The sequence below is a fragment of the Pimephales promelas genome, chromosome 3 (genome assembly GCF_988280905.1).
Source record: "Pimephales promelas chromosome 3, fPimPro1.hap1.1, whole genome shotgun sequence".
Taxonomy (NCBI): Eukaryota; Metazoa; Chordata; class Actinopteri; order Cypriniformes; family Leuciscidae; genus Pimephales; species Pimephales promelas.
Genome location: NC_142771.1, coordinates 44,857,243 through 44,867,736, shown reverse-complemented (window position 1 = coordinate 44,867,736; position 10,494 = coordinate 44,857,243). Strand labels below are relative to the sequence as shown.

The following is a 10,494-nucleotide window of genomic DNA, read 5'->3' as shown; positions in this document are numbered from 1 at the left end:
TTCTCATTTTTCCCCATTAAAATTCCTAAAATCCTCATTTCTTCTACTTCCTTGAACTTAAAACAATCCCTTAAAATCATTGCTTCACCAAATCTCATATATACTGTCTTATCCTCATTTACTTTACCTCCCGATCCTTTACAATAGTCTTCTACACACTTCATAACTTCTTTGACGCTCTCCTTTCCTTTTACTATTATCGTTGTATCATCAGCATATTGAAAAACCTTCCCTTCTGCTTTTTTTTCCTCAATTTCAATACCAGTTATTTCTTCTTTTTGCTTTATCGCCAATCCCAACGGCTCTGATACAAGTGAATATAATAATGCTGAAAGCGGACAACCCTGTCTTATTGATCTTGTGATTTTAAAACACTCTGTTAAAAAACCATTACATTTTATTCTTGTTAAAGCACCCTTATATAAAATCTTTATCCATTTGATAAAATCTCCCCCGAAACCAAATTCCTTTAAAACATCAAATAAAAACCGGTGTTCCACTCTATCAAAAGCTTTTTCAAAATCAAGACTTATTACATATCCATTTTCATTCTTTTCTTTCATGTACCATATTGTGTCTCTTATGCTCATTGTCGTATCCGCTATATCCCTTCCTTTTACTCCGTACGCTTGGTTTGTTTTGATTATACTTGGCATTACTTCTTTTAACCTGTTTGCTAAAACTTTTGCTAAGATTTTAAAATCTGTGTTCAGCATTGTGATCGGTCTGTAGTTTTTTAAATCTACCTTTTCTCCCTTACTTTTATATATCAGCTTTGTTATCCCCATCCCCATTCTTTCATTGACTTCTTCTTCTTCAAAAATTTCTTTGAAAACTTCCTTTAATATTTTGGTTAAAATCTCTTTAAAACATATGTAAAATTCATTTCCCAAACCATCTATTCCTGGACTTTTCTTTTTATTCAGCTGCTGTATTGCTCTTTCTATCTCTTCTTCTCTGATTTCTTGATTACATTCTTTTTTATCTTCCTCGCTAATTTTTGCTTTTATCTGCTTCAACAATTCCCTTTTTTTGTTTTCGTCTACACCCCTTGTAGTAAAAAGATTTTCATAAAAATCCTTTATTTCTTCTAAAATCTTTTCATTCCCTTCTACAATTTCCCCATTTTTTCCTCTTATCTGTTTTATCGTTTCTGCTTTTCCTTTCTTTTTTTCCAAATCAAAAAAGAACTTTGTGCATTTTTCTCCCTCCACCGTATATTTAGCTTTGCTTCTTAATCTCGCTCCCTCATATTCTTTTTCCTCTATTTCTTTCAGTTTTTCCTCCATTTCTTTTATCTTTTGTACATCTTTATTTCCTTTATTCAATTCTTCTTCTAAGCTTTCCTTTATTTCTTTTTCTTTGTATTTTTTGCATTTGCATATTATACTACCATACTTTATCGAAAATTTTTTTATTAAAAACTTTACGTTCTCCCACCATATTCTTTTATTTTCTTCATATATTTCATTTTCCCTTTCTTTTTCTATAATTTCTTTAACCTTTAAGATATAGTCTTCATTTTCTAACATTTTTGTATTTAAAACCCATATTCCTGGCCCTCTTTGCACTTTATTCCCGTCTATTTTAAAAAATAAAAACTTGTGATCACTGAAACTTGTGTCTTCATACTTAATGTCTTCAATAAAATCCTCCATATTCCTTGTACACAAAACATAATCAATTCTTGTCCTACACACAAACTGCCCTACTATTTGTCTTCTTGAAAATTCTTTTTTCTTTTCATTTCTTTCTCTCCACACATCTATCATATTATTTTCTCCCATTAAAGCTTTTAATTCTTTTCTCCCTGTATCTGTTCTAAAAACCATTCCTTCTGCCATGTCTTGTTTACTAAAAACCGTGTTAAAATCCCCCATCATTATCACTTTCTTATAGTCCTTTACAATACTTCTTAAAATATTAAAAAACTCTTTCTTTTCCTTCTCCTCCGTTGGTGCATGTACATTTACTAAAATCAATTTACATCCTTCGTAATTTACTTCCACAGCCATGCATTTCCCAATCTTATCTGTGTACACCACTCTGGTTGTATTAAAAGCATCCTTTCTCATTAAAAACGCCACCCCTCTTCCAAGCCTACCTTCCCCATTATTATATAAAATATCCCCTTCCCATTTCTTTTTATATTCCATCATCACACTCTCTTTCCAATTTGTCTCTTGTAAAACAATGACATCTTCTCCTCTACACTTTTCTTTCACTCTTTCAAATTTGCCCATGTCCATCAGTCCTCTTGCATTAAAAGTAACACAGCTTAAAACCATTAAAAAAAAGAAAAATAAATACCTAAAAACCATTAGTCTCCATTTTCTCCCTCAAGGTCCTTTAACACGTCATATCTGTTTGTACTTCCATCTCTGCTCCTTATTGTAGTCTTTTTTCGTGCATTTTCCAAATTTGGCTCAAACTTTGATGATCTTCTTCTTATTTGTCCTCTCACTTCTCTGTTGTTCTCCGTGTTGTCCATCTTTATTTCTTTTTTCTCCATCTCATCCCGATACCTTTTACCACTGTCCGATGTTCCCATTGCTGACCATTGCATGTCCTGTTCCATTGTTTGTTCTTTATCTTTATTGTTCTCTTGCTCTCCTTCTTCCTCTCTGTTGCTCGTTCCTTCTTCCATTTCTTTTTGCTGCATAACTTGTTCCTCTTGTACCACATCAGTTTGTCTTTCCTCCTCGTTGTTTCCTTCATGCACCTGTCCGTCCACCTGAAGCTCCCTACCTCCTTCCTCTTCCTCCTCCATACACACACATTTATTTAAAATTTTCTGACACTCCGGGCACCTGGCTGCATTACAGTCTCTTGCGAAGTGTCCTCTTTCTCCGCATTTGTGGCATTTAAAGTCTGGGCACTCTTTTAGCAGATGGTCTGGGCTCATGCACAGCCGACAGGTCTTCACCTGGTGACTGTGCATCACCCTAAAATACTGCTGCCCTTCTGCCGTTTCCAGCCTTGTGCTGTAGGGCAATGATGCCACCTCTTTCGGGAACCTTACTTTAAGGAACCTCGTTCCATCCTCGATTTCGGTGCCCGGGTAGCATCTTCTTTTAATTTTTGATATGGGATCAACTCCCCATCCCTCCAATTTTTCAATAATTTCTCTATCCTCCAGGTAGACGGGCAGGTGCATGAAGGAAACAACATAGTCTCTATTTTGCAGTCTTTTAATTTCACAATTTACTCCTTTTATGTTCAGTCCATCCATCAAATCCTCACATGTTTCTTCATTTTCCATTGTTAGTTCATATTCTTTACCTTGTCTTGGTCTTAATGCCAGAATTTTGCCATGTCCACATTTATCCACCACTGCCTTGATAATATCCGCCGCTCTCACCTCATTGACATTCTCCACATTCAAAATGATCGTTGCCTCCTTTAAATACTTCCTTCCTGCAAACTTGTCTCTCCCATCATGTCCAGCTCGTTGTCGATAATCCAGTCCAGTGTCGTTTGCCAAGCATTTCTCTCCAGCCAGTCCAGTGTCGTTTGCCATGCGTGTTCCTCTATCCAGTCCAGTGTCTTTTGCCGTGCGTGTTCCTCGAGCCAGTCCAGAGTCGTTTGCCGTTCGTGTTCCTCTTCCCGGTCCAGTGTCGTTTGCCATTAATCCATCCATTTTTGAGAAAAAATAAAAATAACCACCTTCCAGCCAGCAAAAGCTGCTGTTAGGTGGTTAAAAAAAACAAAAAAACAAAAAAAACTAACTTGAAGTAATAAAAACTCACAAAAACAAACACAAATAAAAGAAAACAAAATGGAGGAGAGCCTTCCTCTCCCAACTACTGCCACACAACTTCCTGGATCGTACCACTCGGGCGTTCTCAAGGTGGTATGGCCGTAAGCGAAATCTGCTGCCAAAATTGGGCTATTTGAATAGTTAAAACATTAGGGTAGTAAACTATATAAAGCTTACAGCACCTGGTATTCCCAGGCGGTCTCCCATCCAAGTACTAACCAGGCCCGACCCTGCTTAGCTTCCGAGATCAGACGAGTTCGGGCGTTCTCAAGGTGGTATGGCCGTAAGCGAAATCTGCTGCCAAAATTGGGCTATTTGAATGGTTAGAACATTAGGGTAGTAAACTATATAAAGCTTACAGCACCTGGTATTCCCAGGCGGTCTCCCATCCAAGTACTAACCAGGCCCGACCCTGCTTAGCTTCCGAGATCAGACGAGTTCGGGCGTTCTCAAGGTGGTATGGCCGTAAGCGAAATCTGCTGCCAAAATTGGGCTATTTGAATGGTTAGAACATTAGGGTAGTAAACTATATAAAGCTTACAGCACCTGGTATTCCCAGGCGGTCTCCCATCCAAGTACTAACCAGGCCCGACCCTGCTTAGCTTCCGAGACCAGACGAGTTCGGGCGTTCTCAAGGTGGTATGGCCGTAAGCGAAATCTGCTGCCAAAATTGGGCTATTTGAATGGTTAGAACATTAGGGTAGTAAACTATATAAAGCTTACAGCACCTGGTATTCCCAGGCGGTCTCCCATCCAAGTACTAACCAGGCCCGACCCTGCTTAGCTTCCGAGATCAGACGAGTTCGGGCGTTCTCAAGGTGGTATGGCCGTAAGCGAAATCTGCTGCCAAAATTGGGCTATTTGAATGGTTAGAACATTAGGGTAGTAAACTATATAAAGCTTACAGCACCTGGTATTCCCAGGCGGTCTCCCATCCAAGTACTAACCAGGCCCGACCCTGCTTAGCTTCCGAGATCAGACGAGTTCGGGCGTTCTCAAGGTGGTATGGTCGTAAGCGAAATCTGCTGCCAAAATTGGGCTATTTGAATGGTTAGAACATTAGGGTAGTAAACTACATAAAGCTTACAGCACCTGGTATTCCCAGGCGGTCTCCCATCCAAGTACTAACCAGGCCCGACCCTGCTTAGCTTCCGAGATCAGACGAGTTCGGGCGTTCTCAAGGTGGTATGGCCGTAAGCGAAATCTGCTGCCAAAATTGGGCTATTTGAATGGTTAGAACATTAGGGTAGTAAACTACATAAAGCTTACAGCACCTGGTATTCCCAGGCGGTCTCCCATCCAAGTACTAACCAGGCCCGACCCTGCTTAGCTTCCGAGATCAGACGAGTTCGGGCGTTCTCAAGGTGGTATGGCCGTAAGCGAAATCTGCTGCCAAAATTGGGCTATTTGAATGGTTAGAACATTAGGGTAGTAAACTACATAAAGCTTACAGCACCTGGTATTCCCAGGCGGTCTCCCATCCAAGTACTAACCAGGCCCGACCCTGCTTAGCTTCCGAGATCAGACGAGTTCGGGCGTTCTCAAGGTGGTATGGCCGTAAGCGAAATCTGCAGCCAAAATTGGGCTATTTGAAGAAGAAAAAAAAGAGACTCTTTCAGGCTTTCTGAAGAAACTGAGAGACTATTTCAGGAATTTTGAGGGGAAAAAAGACAATTTAGGATTTTTGAAACATTTCATTGACTCTTTTTTTTTTTTTTTTTTTTTAAACAATAAAGCTTACAGCACCTGGTATTCCCAGGCGGTCTCCCATCCAAGTACTAACCAGGCCCGACCCTGCTTAGCTTCCGAGATCAGACGAGTTCGGGCGTTCTCAAGGTGGTATGGCCGTAAGCGAAATCTGCTGCCAAAATTGGGCTATTTGAATGGTTAGAACATTAGGGTAGTAAACTATATAAAGCTTACAGCACCTGGTATTCCCAGGCGCTCTCCCATCCAAGTACTAACCAGGCCCGACCCTGCTTAGCTTCCGAGATCAGACGAGTTCGGGCGTTCTCAAGGTGGTATGGCCGTAAGCGAAATCTGCTGCCAAAATTGGGCTATTTGAATAGTTAAAACATTAGGGTAGTAAACTATATAAAGCTTACAGCACCTGGTATTCCCAGGCGGTCTCCCATCCAAGTACTAACCAGGCCCGACCCTGCTTAGCTTCCGAGATCAGACGAGTTCGGGCGTTCTCAAGGTGGTATGGCCGTAAGCGAAATCTGCTGCCAAAATTGGGCTATTTGAATGGTTAGAACATTAGGGTAGTAAACTATATAAAGCTTACAGCACCTGGTATTCCCAGGCGGTCTCCCATCCAAGTACTAACCAGGCCCGACCCTGCTTAGCTTCCGAGATCAGACGAGTTCGGGCGTTCTCAAGGTGGTATGGCCGTAAGCGAAATCTGCTGCCAAAATTGGGCTATTTGAATGGTTAGAACATTAGGGTAGTAAACTATATAAAGCTTACAGCACCTGGTATTCCCAGGCGGTCTCCCATCCAAGTACTAACCAGGCCCGACCCTGCTTAGCTTCCGAGATCAGACGAGTTCGGGCGTTCTCAAGGTGGTATGGCCGTAAGCGAAATCTGCTGCCAAAATTGGGCTATTTGAATGGTTAGAACATTAGGGTAGTAAACTATATAAAGCTTACAGCACCTGGTATTCCTAGGCGGTCTCCCATCCAAGTACTAACCAGGCCCGACCCTGCTTAGCTTCCGAGATCAGACGAGTTCGGGCGTTCTCAAGGTGGTATGGCCGTAAGCGAAATCTGCTGCCAAAATTGGGCTATTTGAATAGTTAAAACATTAGGGTAGTAAACTATATAAAGCTTACAGCACCTGGTATTCCCAGGCGGTCTCCCATCCAAGTACTAACCAGGCCCGACCCTGCTTAGCTTCCGAGATCAGACGAGTTCGGGCGTTCTCAAGGTGGTATGGCCGTAAGCGAAATCTGCTGCCAAAATTGGGCTATTTGAATGGTTAGAACATTAGGGTAGTAAACTATATAAAGCTTACAGCACCTGGTATGCCCATGCGGTCTCCCATCCAAGTACTAACCAGGCCCGACCCTGCTTAGCTTCCGAGATCAGACGAGTTCGGGCGTTCTCAAGGTGGTATGGCCGTAAGCGAAATCTGCTGCCAAAATTGGGCTATTTGAATAGTTAAAACATTAGGGTAGTAAACTATATAAAGCTTACAGCACCTGGTATTCCCAGGCGGTCTCCCATCCAAGTACTAACCAGGCCCGACCCTGCTTAGCTTCCGAGATCAGACGAGTTCGGGCGTTCTCAAGGTGGTATGGCCGTAAGCGAAATCTGCTGCCAAAATTGGGCTATTTGAATGGTTAGAACATTAGGGTAGTAAACTATATAAAGCTTACAGCACCTGGTATTCCCAGGCGGTCTCCCATCCAAGTACTAACCAGGCCCGACCCTGCTTAGCTTCCGAGATCAGACGAGTTCGGGCGTTCTCAAGGTGGTATGGTCGTAAGCGAAATCTCCAGCCAAAATTGGGCTATTTGAATGGTTAGAACATTAGGGTAGTAAACTACATAAAGCTTACAGCACCTGGTATTCCCAGGCGGTCTCCCATCCAAGTACTAACCAGGCCCGACCCTGCTTAGCTTCCGAGATCAGACGAGTTCGGGCGTTCTCAAGGTGGTATGGCCGTAAGCGAAATCTGCTGCCAAAATTGGGCTATTTGAATGGTTAGAACATTAGGGTAGTAAACTACATAAAGCTTACAGCACCTGGTATTCCCAGGCGGTCTCCCATCCAAGTACTAACCAGGCCCGACCCTGCTTAGCTTCCGAGATCAGACGAGTTCGGGCGTTCTCAAGGTGGTATGGCCGTAAGCGAAATCTGCAGCCAAAATTGGGCTATTTGAAGAAGAAAAAAAAGAGACTCTTTCAGGCTTTCTGAAGAAACTGAGAGACTATTTCAGGAATTTTGAGGGGAAAAAAGACAATTTAGGATTTTTGAAACATTTCATTGACTCTTTTTTTTTTTTTTTTTTTTTAAACAATAAAGCTTACAGCACCTGGTATTCCCAGGCGGTCTCCCATCCAAGTACTAACCAGGCCCGACCCTGCTTAGCTTCCGAGATCAGACGAGTTCGGGCGTTCTCAAGGTGGTATGGCCGTAAGCGAAATCTGCTGCCAAAATTGGGCTATTTGAATAGTTAAAACATTAGGGTAGTAAACTATATAAAGCTTACAGCACCTGGTATTCCCAGGCGGTCTCCCATCCAAGTACTAACCAGGCCCGACCCTGCTTAGCTTCCGAGATCAGACGAGTTCGGGCGTTCTCAAGGTGGTATGGCCGTAAGCGAAATCTGCTGCCAAAATTGGGCTATTTGAATGGTTAGAACATTAGGGTAGTAAACTATATAAAGCTTACAGCACCTGGTATTCCCAGGCGGTCTCCCATCCAAGTACTAACCAGGCCCGACCCTGCTTAGCTTCCGAGATCAGACGAGTTCGGGCGTTCTCAAGGTGGTATGGCCGTAAGCGAAATCTGCTGCCAAAATTGGGCTATTTGAATAGTTAAAACATTAGGGTAGTAAACTATATAAAGCTTACAGCACCTGGTATTCCCAGGCGGTCTCCCATCCAAGTACTAACCAGGCCCGACCCTGCTTAGCTTCCGAGATCAGACGAGTTCGGGCGTTCTCAAGGTGGTATGGCCGTAAGCGAAATCTGCTGCCAAAATTGGGCTATTTGAATGGTTAGAACATTAGGGTAGTAAACTATATAAAGCTTACAGCACCTGGTATTCCCAGGCGGTCTCCCATCCAAGTACTAACCAGGCCCGACCCTGCTTAGCTTCCGAGATCAGACGAGTTTGGGCGTTCTCAAGGTGGTATGGCCGTAAGCGAAATCTGCTGCCAAAATTGGGCTATTTGAATGGTTAGAACATTAGGGTAGTAAACTACATAAAGCTTACAGCACCTGGTATTCCCAGGCGGTCTCCCATCCAAGTACTAACCAGGCCCGACCCTGCTTAGCTTCCGAGATCAGACGAGTTCGGGCGTTCTCAAGGTGGTATGGTCGTAAGCGAAATCTCCTGCCAAAATTGGGCTATTTGAATGGTTAGAACATTAGGGTAGTAAACTACATAAAGCTTACAGCACCTGGTATTCCCAGGCGGTCTCCCATCCAAGTACTAACCAGGCCCGACCCTGCTTAGCTTCCGAGATCAGACGAGTTCGGGCGTTCTCAAGGTGGTATGGCCGTAAGCGAAATCTGCTGCCAAAATTGGGCTATTTGAATGGTTAGAACATTAGGGTAGTAAACTACATAAAGCTTACAGCACCTGGTATTCCCAGGCGGTCTCCCATCCAAGTACTAACCAGGCCCGACCCTGCTTAGCTTCCGAGATCAGACGAGTTCGGGCGTTCTCAAGGTGGTATGGCCGTAAGCGAAATCTGCAGCCAAAATTGGGCTATTTGAAGAAGAAAAAAAAGAGACTCTTTCAGGCTTTCTGAAGAAACTGAGAGACTATTTCAGGAATTTTGAGGGGAAAAAAGACAATTTAGGATTTTTGAAACATTTCATTGACTCTTTTTTTTTTTTTTTTTTTTTAAACAATAAAGCTTACAGCACCTGGTATTCCCAGGCGGTCTCCCATCCAAGTACTAACCAGGCCCGACCCTGCTTAGCTTCCGAGATCAGACGAGTTCGGGCGTTCTCAAGGTGGTATGGCCGTAAGCGAAATCTGCTGCCAAAATTGGGCTATTTGAATGGTTAGAACATTAGGGTAGTAAACTACATAAAGCTTACAGCACCTGGTATTCCCAGGCGGTCTCCCATCCAAGTACTAACCAGGCCCGACCCTGCTTAGCTTCCGAGATCAGACGAGTTCGGGCGTTCTCAAGGTGGTATGGCCGTAAGCGAAATCCGCAGCCAAAATTGGGCTATTTGAAGAAGAAAAAAAAGAGACTCTTTCAGGCTTTCTGAAGAAACTGAGAGACTATTTCAGGAATTTTGAGGGGAAAAAAGACAATTTAGGATTTTTGAAACATTTCATTGACTCTTTTTTTTTTTTTTTTTTTTTAAACAATAAAGCTTACAGCACCTGGTATTCCCAGGCGGTCTCCCATCCAAGTACTAACCAGGCCCGACCCTGCTTAGCTTCCGAGATCAGACGAGTTCGGGCGTTCTCAAGGTGGTATGGCCGTAAGCGAAATCTGCTGCCAAAATTGGGCTATTGGAATAGTTAAAACATTAGGGTAGTAAACTATATAAAGCTTACAGCACCTGGTATTCCCAGGCGGTCTCCCATCCAAGTACTAACCAGGCCCGACCCTGCTTAGCTTCCGAGATCAGACGAGTTCGGGCGTTCTCAAGGTGGTATGGCCGTAAGCGAAATCTGCTGCCAAAATTGGGCTATTTGAATGGTTAGAACATTAGGGTAGTAAACTATATAAAGCTTACAGCACCTGGTATTCCCAGGCGGTCTCCCATCCAAGTACTAACCAGGCCCGACCCTGCTTAGCTTCCGAGATCAGACGAGTTCGGGCGTTCTCAAGGTGGTATGGCCGTAAGCGAAATCTGCTGCCAAAATTGGGCTATTTGAATAGTTAAAACATTAGGGTAGTAAACTATATAAAGCTTACAGCACCTGGTATTCCCAGGCGGTCTCCCATCCAAGTACTAACCAGGCCCGACCCTGCTTAGCTTCCGAGATCAGACGAGTTCGGGCGTTCTCAAGGTGGTATGGCCGTAAGCGAAATCT

General features: G+C 43.1%; 34 non-coding genes across 34 annotated transcripts; all 34 read right to left on the bottom strand.

Moving 5' to 3' along the window:
* Positions 1 to 3,930: 3,930 nt before the first annotated feature.
* LOC148983091 (5S ribosomal RNA) lies at positions 3,931 to 4,049 on the bottom strand. Its single transcript, XR_016163703.1, has one exon. It is a non-coding gene; the product is annotated as a 5S ribosomal RNA (ribosomal RNA).
* A 63-nt stretch (positions 4,050 to 4,112) lies between these two features.
* LOC148983090 (5S ribosomal RNA) lies at positions 4,113 to 4,231 on the bottom strand. Its single transcript, XR_016163692.1, has one exon. It is a non-coding gene; the product is annotated as a 5S ribosomal RNA (ribosomal RNA).
* A 63-nt stretch (positions 4,232 to 4,294) lies between these two features.
* LOC120492476 (5S ribosomal RNA) lies at positions 4,295 to 4,413 on the bottom strand. Its single transcript, XR_005625469.2, has one exon. It is a non-coding gene; the product is annotated as a 5S ribosomal RNA (ribosomal RNA).
* A 63-nt stretch (positions 4,414 to 4,476) lies between these two features.
* Positions 4,477 to 4,595, bottom strand: LOC120492475 (5S ribosomal RNA). The gene has a single exon (XR_005625468.2). It is a non-coding gene; the product is annotated as a 5S ribosomal RNA (ribosomal RNA).
* Positions 4,596 to 4,658: 63 nt separating this feature from the next.
* Positions 4,659 to 4,777, bottom strand: LOC120492474 (5S ribosomal RNA). Its single transcript, XR_005625467.2, has one exon. It is a non-coding gene; the product is annotated as a 5S ribosomal RNA (ribosomal RNA).
* Positions 4,778 to 4,840: 63 nt separating this feature from the next.
* On the bottom strand, positions 4,841 to 4,959 carry LOC120492473 (5S ribosomal RNA). Its single transcript, XR_005625466.2, has one exon. It is a non-coding gene; the product is annotated as a 5S ribosomal RNA (ribosomal RNA).
* Positions 4,960 to 5,022: 63 nt separating this feature from the next.
* Positions 5,023 to 5,141, bottom strand: LOC148983089 (5S ribosomal RNA). The gene has a single exon (XR_016163662.1). It is a non-coding gene; the product is annotated as a 5S ribosomal RNA (ribosomal RNA).
* A 63-nt stretch (positions 5,142 to 5,204) lies between these two features.
* Positions 5,205 to 5,323, bottom strand: LOC148983088 (5S ribosomal RNA). The gene has a single exon (XR_016163650.1). It is a non-coding gene; the product is annotated as a 5S ribosomal RNA (ribosomal RNA).
* Positions 5,324 to 5,494: 171 nt separating this feature from the next.
* Positions 5,495 to 5,613, bottom strand: LOC148983087 (5S ribosomal RNA). Its single transcript, XR_016163639.1, has one exon. It is a non-coding gene; the product is annotated as a 5S ribosomal RNA (ribosomal RNA).
* Positions 5,614 to 5,676: 63 nt separating this feature from the next.
* On the bottom strand, positions 5,677 to 5,795 carry LOC148983086 (5S ribosomal RNA). The gene has a single exon (XR_016163579.1). It is a non-coding gene; the product is annotated as a 5S ribosomal RNA (ribosomal RNA).
* Positions 5,796 to 5,858: 63 nt separating this feature from the next.
* LOC148983085 (5S ribosomal RNA) lies at positions 5,859 to 5,977 on the bottom strand. The gene has a single exon (XR_016163628.1). It is a non-coding gene; the product is annotated as a 5S ribosomal RNA (ribosomal RNA).
* A 63-nt stretch (positions 5,978 to 6,040) lies between these two features.
* On the bottom strand, positions 6,041 to 6,159 carry LOC148983084 (5S ribosomal RNA). The gene has a single exon (XR_016163617.1). It is a non-coding gene; the product is annotated as a 5S ribosomal RNA (ribosomal RNA).
* A 63-nt stretch (positions 6,160 to 6,222) lies between these two features.
* On the bottom strand, positions 6,223 to 6,341 carry LOC148983083 (5S ribosomal RNA). Its single transcript, XR_016163606.1, has one exon. It is a non-coding gene; the product is annotated as a 5S ribosomal RNA (ribosomal RNA).
* A 63-nt stretch (positions 6,342 to 6,404) lies between these two features.
* LOC148983082 (5S ribosomal RNA) lies at positions 6,405 to 6,523 on the bottom strand. The gene has a single exon (XR_016162182.1). It is a non-coding gene; the product is annotated as a 5S ribosomal RNA (ribosomal RNA).
* Positions 6,524 to 6,586: 63 nt separating this feature from the next.
* Positions 6,587 to 6,705, bottom strand: LOC148983081 (5S ribosomal RNA). Its single transcript, XR_016163595.1, has one exon. It is a non-coding gene; the product is annotated as a 5S ribosomal RNA (ribosomal RNA).
* Positions 6,706 to 6,768: 63 nt separating this feature from the next.
* LOC148983080 (5S ribosomal RNA) lies at positions 6,769 to 6,887 on the bottom strand. The gene has a single exon (XR_016163087.1). It is a non-coding gene; the product is annotated as a 5S ribosomal RNA (ribosomal RNA).
* A 63-nt stretch (positions 6,888 to 6,950) lies between these two features.
* On the bottom strand, positions 6,951 to 7,069 carry LOC148983079 (5S ribosomal RNA). The gene has a single exon (XR_016163584.1). It is a non-coding gene; the product is annotated as a 5S ribosomal RNA (ribosomal RNA).
* Positions 7,070 to 7,132: 63 nt separating this feature from the next.
* Positions 7,133 to 7,251, bottom strand: LOC148983078 (5S ribosomal RNA). Its single transcript, XR_016162696.1, has one exon. It is a non-coding gene; the product is annotated as a 5S ribosomal RNA (ribosomal RNA).
* A 63-nt stretch (positions 7,252 to 7,314) lies between these two features.
* On the bottom strand, positions 7,315 to 7,433 carry LOC148983077 (5S ribosomal RNA). Its single transcript, XR_016163573.1, has one exon. It is a non-coding gene; the product is annotated as a 5S ribosomal RNA (ribosomal RNA).
* Positions 7,434 to 7,496: 63 nt separating this feature from the next.
* Positions 7,497 to 7,615, bottom strand: LOC148983076 (5S ribosomal RNA). Its single transcript, XR_016163562.1, has one exon. It is a non-coding gene; the product is annotated as a 5S ribosomal RNA (ribosomal RNA).
* Positions 7,616 to 7,786: 171 nt separating this feature from the next.
* Positions 7,787 to 7,905, bottom strand: LOC148983075 (5S ribosomal RNA). The gene has a single exon (XR_016163551.1). It is a non-coding gene; the product is annotated as a 5S ribosomal RNA (ribosomal RNA).
* Positions 7,906 to 7,968: 63 nt separating this feature from the next.
* LOC148983074 (5S ribosomal RNA) lies at positions 7,969 to 8,087 on the bottom strand. The gene has a single exon (XR_016163539.1). It is a non-coding gene; the product is annotated as a 5S ribosomal RNA (ribosomal RNA).
* A 63-nt stretch (positions 8,088 to 8,150) lies between these two features.
* On the bottom strand, positions 8,151 to 8,269 carry LOC148983073 (5S ribosomal RNA). The gene has a single exon (XR_016163528.1). It is a non-coding gene; the product is annotated as a 5S ribosomal RNA (ribosomal RNA).
* A 63-nt stretch (positions 8,270 to 8,332) lies between these two features.
* LOC148983072 (5S ribosomal RNA) lies at positions 8,333 to 8,451 on the bottom strand. Its single transcript, XR_016163517.1, has one exon. It is a non-coding gene; the product is annotated as a 5S ribosomal RNA (ribosomal RNA).
* A 63-nt stretch (positions 8,452 to 8,514) lies between these two features.
* On the bottom strand, positions 8,515 to 8,633 carry LOC148983071 (5S ribosomal RNA). The gene has a single exon (XR_016163276.1). It is a non-coding gene; the product is annotated as a 5S ribosomal RNA (ribosomal RNA).
* A 63-nt stretch (positions 8,634 to 8,696) lies between these two features.
* Positions 8,697 to 8,815, bottom strand: LOC148983070 (5S ribosomal RNA). The gene has a single exon (XR_016162695.1). It is a non-coding gene; the product is annotated as a 5S ribosomal RNA (ribosomal RNA).
* A 63-nt stretch (positions 8,816 to 8,878) lies between these two features.
* On the bottom strand, positions 8,879 to 8,997 carry LOC148983069 (5S ribosomal RNA). The gene has a single exon (XR_016163506.1). It is a non-coding gene; the product is annotated as a 5S ribosomal RNA (ribosomal RNA).
* Positions 8,998 to 9,060: 63 nt separating this feature from the next.
* Positions 9,061 to 9,179, bottom strand: LOC148983068 (5S ribosomal RNA). The gene has a single exon (XR_016163495.1). It is a non-coding gene; the product is annotated as a 5S ribosomal RNA (ribosomal RNA).
* Positions 9,180 to 9,350: 171 nt separating this feature from the next.
* On the bottom strand, positions 9,351 to 9,469 carry LOC148983067 (5S ribosomal RNA). Its single transcript, XR_016163484.1, has one exon. It is a non-coding gene; the product is annotated as a 5S ribosomal RNA (ribosomal RNA).
* A 63-nt stretch (positions 9,470 to 9,532) lies between these two features.
* Positions 9,533 to 9,651, bottom strand: LOC148983066 (5S ribosomal RNA). Its single transcript, XR_016163473.1, has one exon. It is a non-coding gene; the product is annotated as a 5S ribosomal RNA (ribosomal RNA).
* Positions 9,652 to 9,822: 171 nt separating this feature from the next.
* LOC148983065 (5S ribosomal RNA) lies at positions 9,823 to 9,941 on the bottom strand. The gene has a single exon (XR_016163462.1). It is a non-coding gene; the product is annotated as a 5S ribosomal RNA (ribosomal RNA).
* A 63-nt stretch (positions 9,942 to 10,004) lies between these two features.
* Positions 10,005 to 10,123, bottom strand: LOC148983064 (5S ribosomal RNA). Its single transcript, XR_016163451.1, has one exon. It is a non-coding gene; the product is annotated as a 5S ribosomal RNA (ribosomal RNA).
* A 63-nt stretch (positions 10,124 to 10,186) lies between these two features.
* On the bottom strand, positions 10,187 to 10,305 carry LOC148983063 (5S ribosomal RNA). Its single transcript, XR_016163440.1, has one exon. It is a non-coding gene; the product is annotated as a 5S ribosomal RNA (ribosomal RNA).
* Positions 10,306 to 10,368: 63 nt separating this feature from the next.
* On the bottom strand, positions 10,369 to 10,487 carry LOC148983062 (5S ribosomal RNA). Its single transcript, XR_016163428.1, has one exon. It is a non-coding gene; the product is annotated as a 5S ribosomal RNA (ribosomal RNA).
* Positions 10,488 to 10,494: the final 7 nt, after the last annotated feature.